Source organism: Abramis brama (assembly GCF_963993115.1).
Source record: "Abramis brama genome assembly, chromosome: 3".
Lineage (NCBI taxonomy): Eukaryota > Metazoa > Chordata > Actinopteri > Cypriniformes > Leuciscidae > Abramis > Abramis brama.
In genome coordinates, this window is record NC_139965.1 from 30,739,890 (window position 1) to 30,755,285 (window position 15,396).

At 36.9% G+C, this 15,396-nt stretch overlaps 1 protein-coding gene across 1 annotated transcript in view; it reads left to right on the forward strand.

Annotated features, from left to right (window-relative positions):
- cep89 (centrosomal protein 89) overlaps positions 1-15,396 on the forward strand; it is a 128,381-nt gene that overhangs the window by 87,506 nt on the left and 25,479 nt on the right. The window lies entirely within an intron of this gene.

The following is a 15,396-nucleotide window of genomic DNA, read 5'->3' on the forward strand; positions in this document are numbered from 1 at the left end:
TTGCAGGATCAATGTTTGTGTCAGTATGAGTGTGTATATGCCTATTATACAGACATAGAAAACAGACATAAGCACAACTTACTAACTAACTAACTAACTGAACCACACAGTTGTAATTATTGCTTTAAAGGGAACATATCATGAACATCTGACTTTAAGTTTAAGTGCTATAATCGGGTCCCCGGTGCATCTACCAACACAGAAAATGTGAAAAGTGACAACCCAGTAACTTTGTTTTGGTAATGAAAAAATACGCTGACTAGATTTCGCTCCCCTTCTGACGTAGGAAAGGGGATCTTACTATAATATTACCGCCCCTTAATCTGCACGTTTCCACCCATGGCGCCGCCATTTGGTTTTCGCAACTGGTGTAACCAGTTCTAACGCAATGGCAAAAGTTCGAGCAAAGCATGCAAACTGTTCTGTCGTTGGCTGCACAGACAAGCACAGAACACTATTTGACCAAAACATTTCACAGCTGTCTTATGAAGACCTCAGGGAACTGTGTCAACTTGTGTAAAGTTAAACATGACGGTACATACAAGGCGATGAATCAATGTAACTCCACAACAACTACATAAATGTATCCACTAATATATAACCATTCAGAAACGTCCAGGTGCATCTAGTTGCAACCTCTTCGTAAGTCTCTATATACGACTACACTCCGCTACTGGTTATTTCTGAAATTTGACTGAAATTCACGTTTTGTTACTGCCGGAGTATCCGAAGCTCGTGTAAAGGATCGGCCCTTTTCTGAACGGAGGCGGGAGCAGCAGCTCATTTGCATTTAAAGGGACACACACAAAAAGGCACGTTTTTTTTCTCACACACATAAAGGGGCAAATTTGACAAGCTATAATAAATGATCTGGGGGTATTTTGAGCTGAAATTTCACAGACACATTCTGGGGACACCGTAGATTTATATTACATCTTGTGAAAAGGGGCATAATATGTCACCTTTAAAGATTTGGACAGACTTGACTGAATGTGTTTATTATGTTTTTTTGACCTAAAGACTTAAATGCTAGAAATGGGTTTTGTTTTGTTGGCAGTAATAAAGAATTTCTTTACAAAACTAAATATATATATATACACACACACACACTGTATATTAATACTGGTCCAACTCAACTCAGCTCCAACTCAAGTCTCTCTCTCTCTCTCTCTCTTAACCCTACATCAAAGCTCATTTTGAAGTCAGTTCCCTTCCTAAGCCTGAGTGTGAGGGTTTTAAATGTCGGCTTTGATATGTCAGTCAAATGCTTCTCCTTTAGAAGAATTTGTTTTTATGCATGTGTGTTTGACATTGTGAAGAATATGAAAAGGAAATAACTCCTTTGTTAATATTAACTATTCTTGCTCTTACTATGCAGCTGTTCACACATCTGCTTCAACCACTTTAATTTTTGACACCAAACTCAGTGTTGGAGGGGCTGTTTTTCAGGAAGAGATGTGGCATTATTTGGCTGAAAAACCTGTGGTGATTCTACAAATGATCATGTATGTGATGTGATATGGCTACTGTATCACCACAGCTCATAATGCTGCCATCACACACTCTTTCTTCCTCTCTGTCTTCATGAGTGCTTTTATAAGTATTTGTGGTGACATGCTTTCTGGTCTAGTGTTTGTGTGTTGATTTCTTTTAACACTGTGATGTTCAAAGGTGTAATGATTATTATCTTGTTTCCTGTGTTGTAGGCTTCTTCATGTGTGAATGATTCATAAACACTTACTCAACTGGGTCATCATGGGACCTTTTCAATACAAACAATTTGCATACACATAAATGGCAGATTTATTAAAACTTATATATACCATGTTCATGAGCTTCCTCAGTGGGTATTAAAATGACATAAAAATTGAAAACTAAAAATCATTTACTCACCCCCATGTTGCTGCTTACATATATTACTTTCTTCTGTGGAGCACAAAATAATACACACTGCTGTTCAAAAGATTTTGGATCTGTGAGCTTTTTCTTTAGTTTTTGAAAGTCTCTTATGTTCATGACTCCATTTATATATCAAAATACAGTAAAAACCGTAAGGTTGTGAAATATACAATTCAAAATAACTGTTTTCAAATTTAAAATGTAATTTATTCCTGTGATCAAAGCTGAATTTTCAGCATCATTACTCCAGCTTTCAGTGTCGCATGACTTTTATAGTATGATCAAAAACGAAGACATTTTTTAAAATATCTTCTTTTGTGTTGAGCAAAAGAAAGAAAGTCATAGAGGATTGGAATGACATGAGGATAAGTAAATGATGACAGAATGTTCATTTTCAGGTGAACTGTCCCTTTATTTCTGGAGGATTTCACTCCAACTATGGGCTAGTTTGCAATGCTGTGTGGGGAGAGAGAAAAAGTTTGTGTTCAAGTGTGGGCCAAAGGTGGAACTCATGGGGATCTAGAGAGATCTAATCTGGCTAATCTTTTGCTGCTCATATTGCTTTTGTAGGCTGCTGAAACATTTGCTTCCAATCATATAGAGATTATTGTGTGTGCTCAGAGATTTGTGTGTAAGAAAGAGAGATAAAAAGCTTGGTTATATACTGAAATGTCACCTGACTGTGTGAGTGAGAACAGAACATTTAGAGAGAGAATGAAAAGAGAAAAGAAAGGGAAGATTAATGGACATATCTAAATTACACATGAGCGCTTTGTCAAATGATAAAGTCTTCCCCCTTTTTTTTACTTTTCTTTTTATTATGCAATAATAATAAATACAAAAACAAGACAATAATAAACAATACAGAGGGTTACATTACATAAGCATAAAGAATATTAAACTAGCTTAAATGATTGACACCATTGCAGAGTCTTACATGCAGTAGAGTTTTTAGAGTTCCTCAAAGAATTTAGATGTATATCAAAATCTTTCTTAAAAATAAAAAAGAAGGAGTTTTCTTTGAAAATGTACACTTGTGAATATAAAATTTGGCAAGAAAAAGTAGCAAGTTAAGAACAAATTTAAAATGATAAGGGTCTAATTATAGAGAGTTACCAAAAAAAATGTTTTTGAGCTTATACGGAAGTTTAAAGATGGATACCTTTTAACAAAGTTTGAAAAGTCAGCCCACATTTTTTTGCAATAAACACTTCCCAAAACAAATGAATAATTGTCTCATCAAACTGATGACAAAAGGAGCACAAGGGGGAAATACTATTATTAAATTTAGCAAATTTATAATTAACTGGGTAGCAATTGTGAATAATTTTAATAGAGACTTAATAGAGATTTAATAGACACTTAAAAAAAAAATGTTTTGCTGAAAAAGCCAGACATTTTCCCATTCTATATCATCAAATTTGTTATTCCAAAAACTTACACAAGCAGGTAAAGAAATCTGAGCTCTGTTAAGAATTTTCTTGTTTGACAAGCTACTGAGAGGATATTGATCAACAAATACCGGTAGATTAGTGTTGTCAAAAATAGGTGGAGAGCATAAAGGACCTTTAGGGTCAGGTTTGACTAAAGGTTTCACACAATCAGGAATTGCACCAAAAACAATGGCATATTCTCTTGGGGGACTGGAAAAGAGAATTCTTAAGTATAAAGTGTTTATAAGAGAGCAAGACACCCCTTTCATCTAAAAGTTGACTCACTAAAAGTATATTTTTATCAAACCAATAATAAAAAATAAAAAAAAGATTTATTTTTATATTTAATATTTTGATTGTTCCAGATAAAATAGCTATGTGGAGAAAAATTATAATTATATATTAGGGACCAGCATATTACAGCCTGTTTATGAAAACCACCCATTGTCCGGTCAGCTATCATAACACTCTTTTTAATTAAATGATTTTTTAGATTTCCAAACAAAGATTACTATCATTTCTACAAATCTCCACAGAAACATCCAGAGCCATTGCAGGATAGATAACCCGAGATAACCCATCTGCTCTGGAAAGCAACACTCTGTTATAGACAGATCACGCTGTAACCAAGAATTACATTTGCGTTGAATAGAAAAAAGAGGTTCAGTTACAAATCTTTTTTTCTGATATTTACATATGATTATACCCAAGTATTTAACTTGGGATTTGACTGGAATGTCACAGACTTTAACATCAGTGGAATGTTTAATAGATAAAAGTTCACATTTGTGAATATTAATATTAAGAACTAAACCAGAAGCAGATGAAAAGAGATCAATTATATTTAAGGCTACAGAAACTTGAGTTGTGTCATCAGCCAATTGGCTTATTAATATTGATCGGTTTGCAATGGAGATACCTTTCAAATTACTATTTTGAATGTGGATGGCTAATAATTGCATAGGAAGCAGTAAAAGATAAGACGATATTGGGCAGCCTTGACAGACACCTCAGTCTATATTAAATCTATGAGTAGTACCATGCTGTAATTTATTTAAAGCAGTGGCGTTATTGTACAAAGTTTGAATTGCATTGATAAAGTTGGGGCCAAAACCAAAAATATTCAAAGATTTAAGAATAAAAGGAAACTCAACAGAATCAAAAGCTTTATAAAAATCAAGAAAAAACAAGAAACCGTCATCAGGGATCAGATCCGAGTAATCTAAAATATCAAGAACAAGTCTAATATTATTTGAAATAGGTCTGTCTTTCATGAAACCTGACTGAAAGTCATCAATTATATTATCTAAAACACATTTAATTCTTTTAGCAAAAATCATGGCTAGTATTTTGTAATCATTATTTAACAAGCTTATAGGTCGCCAATTTTCAAGTTGAGCAGGGTCCTTTTGAGGTTTAGGGATCAAATTTATAACACCCTGAGTCATAGAGCTTGGGAGAGTTCCCTTATGTAGGCTTTCTAAATACACTTGGAGAAGACACAGGAGATTTATTAAGTTTCAGCTTATCGATCACCTCAGAAATATCTTTAATTTGAATAGGAGATTCACACAGACTTTTACCAATATCATCAATTTTGGAAATACGGTCTGAGTCAAGAGAATTAAAAAATAAATCTAAATTTTGTTGAGAGTGTCTAGAACGAAAAAGATTTTTATAAAATTCTTCACAATAATTAGAAATGTCTTTGATATTTTAAAACCACTCCATTTATGTGAAAACTATTTATATAATTGAGATGATTATGCTGTTTCTATAACTTAAAAAAATAACTGGAATTTCGTTCTCCCTCTTCCATCCATCTCCTTCTTGAACGAACAAAAGCACCCTTTGCTTTACATATATATAAGTTATTTAATGAGTTCTGAAGTTCAGCCAATTCTAATTTCTGGAATAAATATATTTTCAAAGGGGATGCAGGAGAGACAGACAATTCTTTTAACAATGTTAAGTTCCTCTAGTTTGTATTGCTTTGCTTTTTGAGATGCAACTTTGAATAACATTAACCTAATATTGTATTTTAATAGCTCCCAATTAGAACCAAAATTATTCTCAGCTTGAGCTTTATTAAAAAAGAAATGAATCTTAGAAATTACAGATTGACAAGTTTCCTCATCCTCTAATAAAGCAGAGTTTAGTTTTTGTACAAAAGGTTTTTGTACCTTGTAGGTCTGGATGGTGTAAGTGATTTTAGCAAAACTGACAGCTCAAAATACACAAATGCATCAACATACGTCTCGCATCTCTCTGCTTGGGATTAGTTTTCATGCGTATTGTATCTGGGGATTTTTTCCTCAATAGAGAAACTCACACACACAAGTAATGAGACACTCTAATGCAATTAAAGACCTGTAGCCCTCCTGATCTCACCCTGTCATCCTGACCCTACCGCACTTAATGACGCTCAGTTTTCTCTGGGTACAGATGGGTCGTGACATGTTAAAACATTAATTTGCCTACCCGCCATTTTATGTGAGCTGAGACCTTGCATAGTTTCTGTATGTTGCTCTGCAGTGCTGCAGGTCAGATGAAACATTGATTTAATTTCCACACACTCAGCGTAGAAGATACTGGTCTTAGTATTAAATATGATGACATTGCTAAGCATGTCTATCACACACAAATTATGGCCGCTATTGTCTTGCAGTAACATTTAGTCTTTGTTGTTCTCTCACACATGTGAGTGTAGGTTTGTGTTCATGTGTGTGCATGTGCTGGCCTATATGTTGATCCGCTCCAGTTGTATGGCTGAATCATCCCTCATTAAGTCTGTAATCCATTACACACCACTAATGAATTATATTAGTAGTGCCGTATGTGTGTGAATTGGATTAATGCTGCTGAGTGGCCATTTGTGCACCTAATTTAACTTTGTAATGTACAGACGTAAAATGAACGGATGAGACTATAAAATGTAGATTATATTGGAAATTATATAAAACACATGCTGTGGTTGATTCTTTTGCTATTGTACATTAACAAGACCATGTGATTTTAATAGATTAACACCTAACACTTAGTACTATAATATTCCCTTTAGTACAATAATATTCCCATATCCATAGGTATTTTTGTTTTTCTGAAATCTATGATACAGTCACAGAGATGTTTCAGATACACAGGATATAATAATTTAATATTTAATACTTAATATAAATACTAATATTCATATTTAGTCAATTATCAGATGTTTTAACCAAAGCGACTTGCAACTGTGGTTGGAATATCTGACTGAGATTATTGATTTTGAGAAAATATTGGAATAAACAATAAAAATGATTAAAATAGGTACTCTCAGTGCTCTCCACCATACAGTCAGCAACATGTCATATACTGGGAATGTGGGGGAAATCAAATGTAGGGAAGCCTCTAGTAGAATTAGGTGTGTTTAGAAAGAAAAAAATTACCCACTTTATACTGTTTTTTAACTATTTTATAACTTTTTAAAACTTTATATTGTCTTTAAAGGGTTAAAGGGATAGTTCAGCCAAAAATTTAAATTCTGTCATCAATTACTCACCCTCAAGTTATTCCAAACCTGTATGAATTTCTTTCTTGTGCTGAACACAAACAGAAGATATTTTGAACAATGCCTGTAACCAAACAGTTGATGGGCCCCATTGACTTCCATAGAGGTTTTTTTTTTTTTGTCTTTTTTTTTTACTGTTTCACACTTTTTTTTCATACTATGGAAGTCAATGGAGCCATCAAGTGTTTGGCTACCCATATTCTTCAAAATATCTTCAAAAACTTTCATTTTTTGGGTGAACTATCCCTTTAATTGCTATGTACTAAAATTTCAATTTCAATTTCAATTTTTTTTTAAACAGAGCCAAATGTCAGTTGCATAAAATAAGATATCAGCAATTCAGTGACAAGAAAGCAAAGTTCAGTCTGATGGAACTGTTTCCCCATCACAGTAAACCAAAGCACCAATAAATGACACATTAATTACTGAAACTATGAGACTGAATTGAAGGTTACATCAATATATACTGATAATCAGAAAGTGAACATTCAAAAAGTAAAATATGATGAATTATGTACTGTAGTTTACTGTATTTTCTTACTTTTTATGACATTTCACAATATTATTGTTTTAGGTTTATTTTAAGGTTTATTTTGTCCTTGTTAGATTGTAATTATACATTCAAATGCTGAGTAATATTAAAGGTAACCCATCACACATGTAGACAGTCAACGAGCGCCGCTAACAAACAGCAGACACCTTTTACAGTTCCTCCTGAACCAAAATGTGCTGTTCTACCAAAGACTTTATACACAGAAAGACAGTGCACTCTTATTACTATGAATGGGAGAAAGTGCAACGCACTATATGGTGGAATAAGTCCCGCCTTCTTAAGAAAAGAGCCAATCACCGATTGGTAAAGTCATCGTTTCACTGCAACTGCCGAAACCCAGTTCCTATAGAAACAGTCAGTTTCCTGAGATGCACGCTTGGTCTGCGCATGCGCATTAGCTTGGTCCAGCCTGAAAAATGCTGTTTTTTGTCATAATTTGAGCATTTAGAAACAAAATTTATGAGACAACTTTTGTCAGATTTCATTGGTGATTTCAGATATGAAATTTAATCGTAACCTTGGCAAACAGTCATGGAGAATTCCATTCAAAGAGATAGGAGCTGCACTTGCATGCCCGGGAAGCCTTTCAAATATGGCTACTGAGTGAAATGACTTGCCTTGACTTTGGTTCTACTCGGAGCTGTTCACGTTCTTGGACTCGGAATTATACATTTCTATGGCAACATCAACAATGGCGAAAATGAATCTGCAGCTTGTTCATTATTGTAATGTTATGTGCTTTGAGACAGAGATAATTTAATGCTGTCTCTCGTGACATTTTGCAAACTTTGCTCTGACTGTGTGCACTCATGTGTTTTAGAGGAGGCGTGGTTTTGGAGATGCTCTGAAGGGAGGGTGGGATCTCATGCTTTCAAAGATAGCCTCTCCAGAATTGCCTACCCTACCGTTAATTAACAACATAATTAGGGTTAGGGTTTGGTTTAGGATTAGTAGGACAATATATACTGTTATTAATACAGTAAGAATGTGTAACATGTAACAAGAGCGCTGTAAAATGAAGCGTTACCTTGTGTTATTTGTGGACTGACATATGTATTAGGGGTGTAATGATACACTAATGCCACGATACCAAACAAATTACAATACTGAGCTCACTATACTATAGTGTTATTTTAAGCCAATTAAAAAAGATATGTTTTTTTGTTATTATTTTATTATTATTATAATAATATTATTATTTATTATTATCAGGACCAACAAATATTCCCCCTTTGCATGATTATATATTATATTCAACATTAAATCTAGTAGTTTAATGTAGTAATGTCACTTAATCTCTGTAAACTTGTTTTTTTTCCTCACGCGGTACTCATGCTTTCAATGCAGGCATTTGTTGGATCTCTTACACAGACAAGCCTTAGCACACACAGATTCTCCCGGTGCTCGCTATGTCCCGCCTCTCCCGCTATTAATGCACTATACATATAAGAATAAACCATGTAAAATTATTTGAATAATCATACTACTAAAACTACATGTGATACTGATTTAATGATATTTGCACTTTCACTTTGAGGAGTACTGTTCCAGCGTGTGTGCTTCAGATGATCCAATGCAATCAATCAAAGTTCTGATCGCAAGAAAGCATGTCAAAAGTGACTATTCTAAAGTGGTTATTCTAACTGTAAATGGCTAGTTAATCCAAAAATATAAATTCTGCATTTACTCACTCTCATGTTGTATTCGCGCGTCACACACACACACATTTGAACGTCCGTTTTTTCTACAGTATGCGCGTAGTTGTAAATCTGTTCATCATATAAAGCCATTGCCATTTGGATAAGACCACTCGATTGATTATTTTTACGATGCCTTTATGAAATTTTTTGGATCTTTTAAGTTTTAGAGGAATGGACACTAAATGGAGGGACAGAAATCTTTCAGGTTTCATATAAAATATCTTCATTTGTGTTTGGAAGTTGAACAAAAATCGTAAACGACATTAGGGGGAGTACATGATGACAAAATAAAAATTTTGGGGGTGAATTCTACCTTATAAATACAGTAAGCTGAGCCTTGGATAAAACTAACTATCGCGAATCATATCGTTTACATCAACGATACATATCGTCACATTTGTATATCGCGATATCTCGATATATGTGTCGTTACATCCCCTTATTTACACACACACATATATATATATATACATATACATACACACACACACACACACAATAGTTCTTTCTGGTTCTCAAATCTGATTGGCTGAGAGCCTTTTCCAGCCATGCGATATTCTACCAGTATCACCACGGGAATCGTTTCACTGTTTGTATCACTCTGCTTGCAGAATTTGACAGATTGAGTGTCATGGTGGACGAGCAAACACCATCATTTTACAAATACTAGGTGTCATCTTGTCTTGTCCTCGTCACACAAAAGATGCGTCCGTTTTCACTCCAGAAAATCACTGTAAGAGCTGAATAAAACAGTAGTACGCATTAAAGTCTTATCCATAAACTCTCTCTCTCCCTTTCATTATTATCAACATACACAGCGAATTACACAAAAACACTCATTACAACTAACAGTAAACAAATATGGGGATTATAAAAAATTTATTAGGTGGATTTTTATAATTATAGGCTTGTTGTTTACACACACTGTTCAAACACCTTGTAAAAATGAATTTTGCATAATAGGTCAACTTTAACTGTTAAAAGGACAAAGACAGATATCGCTTTCCTCAGCGGACAGTCAATTGATTCTGTTCTTATGAATATAAGATTCACCTGAAGAATATCAGCTAGATGTATAGATATATACTGTATATATACTGTGTGTGTGTGTGTGTGTGTGTGTGTGTGTGTGTGTGTGTGTGTGTGTGTGTGTGTGTGTGTGTGTGTGTGTGTGTGTGTGTGTGTGTGTACATATATTAGGGGTGTAACGGTTCAATTGTATCACGGTTCGGTTTTTATCACGGTTTTAGGGTCATGGTTTCGATATGATGCGGTATGAGCTATGTTGAAGGAAAAAAGGACAATTGTCTAATAATCTCATCTTATATCTCATCTCGCCATGACTCCCACTGGTGCCCTCTCAAAAACAATAGACTAGGTGACTACATATGGTTACCAGCCCAGGTTTTTAAGCGCTAGGCAACACCATGAGGAAGAAACCTAGCATGAAGTCAACATTTCCTATCTCTGACATGAGCTGTTCACCAGTAAATTACAGCTTGGTTGATCTGACGTAGATGAAATGTATGGCATCATTCAAGGTGGCTTTTACATAAAGTGACACAGCAGAATGTACCACAACCTCATTACTCAAATTACTACTGCTCCCATGAAACTACTTCCCAGTGCAGCTTTCACAAAGTACTCTCCCGTCTCTCTCATTTCTTTTTAATCTCTTCTTGAAGACTTTGATGCTAAAACCAGCCTGGTCAATACTGGGCTCTCTCTCATCTTTCATCTCCTGACGTTTCAGCACTCAGCAGACGTGTCACTTCTTTTCTCCACACCCACTCGTGCCCGTCTCTCTGGTCCTATTCCTTCTCTCTTTTGGCAACTGGGTCATGAGAATGAGAGCAAAAGCAAACACTAGCAATCGATTAGATGGTGAGAGAAGGGCATGCAGGAAGCATGAATTGAATTAAATAATCTAAATGATTATTATTTTGTCTTAATGTATTTTAAAAGGAGGATATTAGAGCAGAAAAAATTTCATTCACTAACCTAGAAACAGTTTCTACCAATGTTTCTTCCTGCATCCTGTCTGGATTGTTGATGTGCACTGATCAGAATCTATGCAACCATTAATATTAAAGTTTTATCATATAATTTGATGATGCTTTCAGCTACTAGTTTGCATGTAGTATTTTCAGCTCCATTTTCAGCACAGAAAATGCAAAGAAGTCTGATGATACCATTTGGGCTTATACATTCAGATGTGGTAGTAGTCTGCCAGACATGTCTCCACTGCTGATCTGTCTGTCTGTGTGGTTTTTTGTCCCTCACTTCTGCCCTCTCCTCATCTCTTTCCTACTGTCTGTTCCCCTGTCTGACACTATTGATCAGCTGACCCACCCACTGACAGCAATCTCTCTCTCTGTTTCTCTATTCTGTTATAAATCTCTAAGGTGACAGGGGCAGGATAGCTGTGTGCATAGATAAGGCCTTGTTTGGTTTTTGCTGAGATTGCACAATATGTGATGAATAGAAAGGAGGAAGGAGAGAGGAAAAGGGCACCTACAAGGAGAAATAAAAGAGTCTTGAGGTGAGAATCTGATTAGGTATTCAAGTAAGCCTGAAAACTAGACGAAAAATATACATTAAATTAAATATAACTATTTACCTGACAGCATGTAAAAAGAGCAGCCAGGCACTATATGACAACACATCAATGACAAAATGATGTATAATATTAAGTATTAGGACAAATCCGCTGTCTTAAACTGAGATATGGATTTTTTTTTAACATTTTTGAGTTTGATTCAGAAATGGAGGTTTAAGCTTAAGGGTCTAGAAATGGAGTGCTGGTGAGAGTAAAGCTATTTGCTGTTTTATTAGACTCTGTTATGTGTTAATAGGGGCTTTTGTACCCGGTAACTAAATGTTCCCTTAGAACCTTTTTCCTGGTTGCATTCGGACCGCCATTTGGAACTCTGAAGTGACGTAAGCCGTTTTGTTGTGCGGGACTTTAATTTTGATGGTGGTGTAACCGCACTGGCATTAGTACATTAATATTAATATTAGCTCAAATGATCTATAGGGAATTTTAATAATTAATCATGAATATGATTAATATTTTGCATTTTACAGTTACATTAATTTATTCGAAGTTGAAAATAGATCGATTTGTATATATGAATAATCAATCACAACGAGTTATAATTCATCATTCATATATCAAAAATCCTATTTCAGATCGATTATGAGATAACCCTTAATGGAAATGAATAATCATCAAACGGGAAAACTTTGTCCAGCAAAACGGCCGTAAGATTAACTTAACAATTTCCCAACAAAAATTATCTCTTTCTTATAATTTGAAGAAAGCTATTTTCTGGCCATAAAAACAACTCTCCTGTTCTTATAAGATTAGGTTACTTAAAGTAACAAATCAGCTTTGTAGCTTAAGATCGAAAACATCTCATTGACTTTAGTTATGAGCAGGCAGACAGAATCAATCAAGTATATATGGAATTTAATAATTGGACTAATACATGGAACTAATGAATACAAAATACTACAATTTACACGAGTAAATATGTATGTACAGGACACGTGAACAAAATACAAGACTAAACGAATAACAGATGAGAGAGGGAGAGGATGAAAGGGAGAAAGTGAAACTAAAGTTCAGGATGAGAGAGATCACCGAAATGATCTCAGCATGGCAAAAATCACAGACAGTAACCTTGAGAGACAGCAAGGAATCAAATCACATTAAAAGTTCAATAAACTTATCTTGCAAAATGGTTCTCTTTGTTGCTGAAGAACGCAGAGTCGTGCGTGTGTCTCTTTAAGAAAGCAGGGCTTGCTTCGGTGAGCGCGTGCTGTGTCTTCCATGCGAGCGCGAGCGCGGGAGGTTCAAAGAGTCTCTTTCTTTGAGGTGAAGTTGCCGGGAATGATTCAGGCTAAGTTCATTCAGCCCGTGAATGAACAGAGGCGAATAGGAAAACGAAACTAGACTATAGAAAAACATAAAAAGAAATAAAAGAGAAGAAAAGAGAAGCAGGCCGAAGCCGGTCCGGACTTGGGTTTCCAAAGTTTTTGAGGAGGGAGAAGAGAGTGAGGAAACTGAAGGTTTAGGCTTTTATCAGTGTCCCGTGTACCGTCCCCTTTTTCGTGGTCGACGAATCCTCTTAGAGCATTCCGAGCAGAAGATTTTCTTGTGTGTTAATGTAGCCCGACCCTCGTGTGGAATCACGAGGGGACAAAGTATGATATTATGCTCAGGGAATTAAAAACGCATGGAACCATAACGTTTATCACAGTCTCTTATCAAAAATCTTCTTCGTCATGCAGAGGAGATCAAAACAATACTAAGGACGTATATTGACAAAGATAGCAACATAGAGATACATTCTTTTGTTGAACCAAGGCACTTAAAGATTACATCACTGTAATTCAAAAACACAACTATTCTAATATCACACTGGTGAACATGCAAATCACCTGGAACACTCTCTGTACATTTTTAATAGTTAGTAAAATGAAATTTTACTAGTGGAAGTCCATATATGTCAATGTGTGTGTGTATCTGTGAGGTCGGCATCTGTTGCATCTCGTGGTGCATACCACGTGAGGGGTTGGGGGCTATTTGAGAATGTGTTACTCGGCAAAAACAAAGGTAGTTCTGTGGGCAGACTAACTTGACAGCCTGAGGCGTCATATAATTTTGCTGAGAGAAGCAAGATAGTCCTAGTTGTCCCAAAACAACTGAATGGGGTAAGTCTTGCAATTTTCCTTCAGTACACAAAGAACAAACGTTAGACACAGTAAGGGAATTGTGGTCGCAGCACGTGATAGTATGAGAAACAAACAGGGGCCTGTTCGTTGATTTCATTAGGTCGGGTAAAACATTAACCAGGGCCTGCTTGTAGAGACTTGTGTCAGAAAGCTAGTCAATTAGGGCTTTCTGAATATGAACGTGTAGTGTTCATATTTAGTCAGCATGAGAAGAACAATCATGATTCGCTACTTCAGAACATCTGACCGGACAGACGGTCAGTGTCGTTACATCTCCCCCTTTTCGTCGGATGAAGTCCCTGTGTGGACTTCATCGGACGACAATCATCACGATGGGCTGATGGCAGGTGAATCATGATGGTAGGATTGCAGGTGGATCATGATGGGGGAAGGCAGGTGGTTCTTGGAGCTGAGGCTTCAGCTCGATGAGGTTTGGCGTGGTCTCTGACTTGACACCCCCTTTCCGGGGATTCCATCTGAGACCTTCGGACACAGCTTTCGTGAGCTCGGCTGTATCGCATCTCGCTGAGTCTTCTGTACAGGATGGAGGCCAACCTAGTGTTAGGGTGTGGCTGATTACCTGCAGAGACGCACAGCTCGATGTCGGCAGCATTCCAGCCTCGGACCGCAGATGAAGTGTTCAGAACGGGCCGTCGAGCCGGTGCTCGGAGGGCTGTGTTGACAGGAGCAGGGTCAGTGAGTTGGGACCCCCTTTTCTCAATCCAGAGTTTCAGTCCTGGATTCAATGTGAAGTTGAAGTTCTTGGAGGATGGTAGTTTCAGTGCTGTCTGGTATTCTTTGCTCGGAAGAATGTACAATGCTAGGTCATCAAGGTGTAGGGTGACACTTTTCGGTACTTGAAGTCCCGTATTCTGGTTAAGCATGTTGACACGGCTGGTTATGTCATGCTGGTCGTGAGTGAGAGTGGCTGTGCGCACGGAAGTGTTGACGAGCCCTCTGTCACCTGCAATCTCTGCTTGCGTCTCGGTGACTTGTGTACGAGGCTTAGCGTCGGCAGGGCAGAGATGATGAATGTCTTTAGTCAAAGTACACATGTGCGGGTTTGAACCCGAGTACCGTTGTGTATTGCTGTCGTGGTAGGCCCCCACGTCTGGAGGGCGTACCTTGATGTGGGTGTCGCGTTCCCAAAACCTGACTTTGACAATGTCTGTAAGTCTGTAGACTTGGCTTGACTCGATGATAGGCAGATTTGGGAGAAAACCCACTTCTCTCTGCTCGGGATAGACGTAGAGTGGGATGGCGCTACCCAGAGAGTAGGCCAGGTGTTTTTGTAGAAGGTCAGCTGGCATGTCGATGGCGGAAGCCAGCACAGTTAGCACGAGGCTTGAGGGTATCAGGTGCGGTAGGATTACGCCTGTGGCTAGGCTGTCACTGGAAGAGTTAACCTCCCACAGCATGTCTGTCGTTAGCGCTGTAACCAGCTGAGTCTGGACAAAGTCACTCTGTAAGACAGTAAACAGCGGCTTCATGGAGTTTGCGGTCTGGTTCGCTGCATTTACA